Here is a 1,784-nt window from a genome sequence, read left to right on the forward strand (position 1 = left end):
GTGACCTAGACACAAGTATGTATTAATTTTGCAAATCAGACACTTGTATATATTTGGGGTATCCGACAACAAGAAACAGAAAAGAAATCTGCACTCTCAAAGTTTCATAAAGCAATAATTTAAAGAAACCCCGAATGAAGAATCCTGTAATTTTAATCGGGGGTGCCACCTATGAAAACCATAAACAACACCTAATACACAAGAAGAAAATGGGGTTGTACTGCTAGGTGCACAAAATATAAATAAAAATGTAACTTTAAAAATATGGAACGCTTCGGCGGCACATATACTAAAATTGGAACGATGCAGAGAAGATTAGCATGGCCCCTGCACAAGGATGACACGCAAATTCGTGAAGCATTCCATATTTTTAAAGTTACATTTTAATTTATATTTTGTGCACCTAGCAGTACAACCCTATATTTGGGGTAGACAGGGAGGAGGACGAGACATCCTCTATATGCACTCGGCGGTCACGGGACCACTGGTTGGGTGTGGGACAACATTCAACCTATAGAGTATGCTGGGACAGTGCTTTGGCCTATAATGTCTGATTTGCGACGAACATTTCACACATACATGTACCTACGTCTTTGTACACTGATGTTTGGATTCGATTGAGGTTCTGCTGGGCAGATGAAGAAGACAAACAAATCGTGACAGTGACATATAAAATTTTCATGATCTACATATTCCTATCATTTTCTGAACATTGTTTCCATTTCTGGAACGTATGCTAGGTATGTTTGATCATTGAACAAGGGTTATAAGTAGTGTCCTTCCTAAATAACACAAACCTTCGGAGTTCGGGGAGAGCCACTCATAAACCTTTCTTCCACATATATTAATGAGTTATTTATCTGCAATGTGTGAATAGCCATTGTCTGATTGTTCCTGATTACCTCTGAACTCGATAACTACTAGAACTTTGATTTTTTTGTCTGACTTTAACAAACTAATCGGCTAATCCTGGGATCCTATAAGGAAATCACTCCTTCCTCCAGAACCAGTTCCAGTCCCACACTCGACTCCTCATTAAAAAACCTCGCAAAAATAGAATATCCTGAAAGAAAATGTTTGTCAGCGGGAAAGAGAGAAAAGAGAAATAGAACAAAACAACTCTTGTTCATAACAAATCAATTACAATGACTGGTCTTTCTGCAATCCTTTAGTAAGCTCAGGTAGTGTTCAACAGTGCCGCCTCTCAGTCTTCACGGAACAGAGTCTCTAGTGATACGAGGTTCTCTTTGCCTTGCTCTTTGAACACACAGTTCACTTGGAACACACAGTTCACTTTGCTCTCCACCTTGCTTTTTGAACACACAGTTCACTTGGAACACACAGTTACCAAACTACACAAATTCGATGAATGTGAGCAATAAACTACTTTGTCACGAGTACTCTCCGGGTCAGCGACCTTCTTGCAGTGGGATGAGTGGACCCAAGTCTCTCTTTTGGCGACCTTTAGTGCTGTCAACAAAACTTGGTATGGTCCTTTCCACCTGTCTATTAGGCAACCTGAGCGTAAGAACAATCACACAGTCTCTTGGTTCACAATCAAGACAGTTAGCATTTGGCATACCAGCAATCAACAGTTTCAAGTTCTTTTGTCAAGTTCTCAAATGCTGGCTCATCTCAATAAGGTACTGTACTGTCACCTCATTGGTTTATTTCTGATCATTGTGCGGATCAATCATGACATGAGGTTGTCTTCCAAAAACAACCCAGAAAAGACACAAATACCAAAACAAAAACAAAAACAAATTTCGAAGAGGGTGATTCGT

General features: G+C 39.7%; 1 non-coding gene across 1 annotated transcript; it reads left to right on the top strand.

Annotated features, from left to right (window-relative positions):
• The first annotated feature begins 267 nt into the window (after nucleotides 1-267).
• On the top strand, nucleotides 268-372 carry LOC134946939 (U6 spliceosomal RNA). Its single transcript, XR_010182486.1, has one exon. It is a non-coding gene; the product is annotated as a U6 spliceosomal RNA (small nuclear RNA).
• Nucleotides 373-1,784: the final 1,412 nt, after the last annotated feature.

Source organism: Pseudophryne corroboree, chromosome 7 (genome assembly GCF_028390025.1).
Source record: "Pseudophryne corroboree isolate aPseCor3 chromosome 7, aPseCor3.hap2, whole genome shotgun sequence".
Taxonomy (NCBI): domain Eukaryota; kingdom Metazoa; phylum Chordata; class Amphibia; order Anura; family Myobatrachidae; genus Pseudophryne; species Pseudophryne corroboree.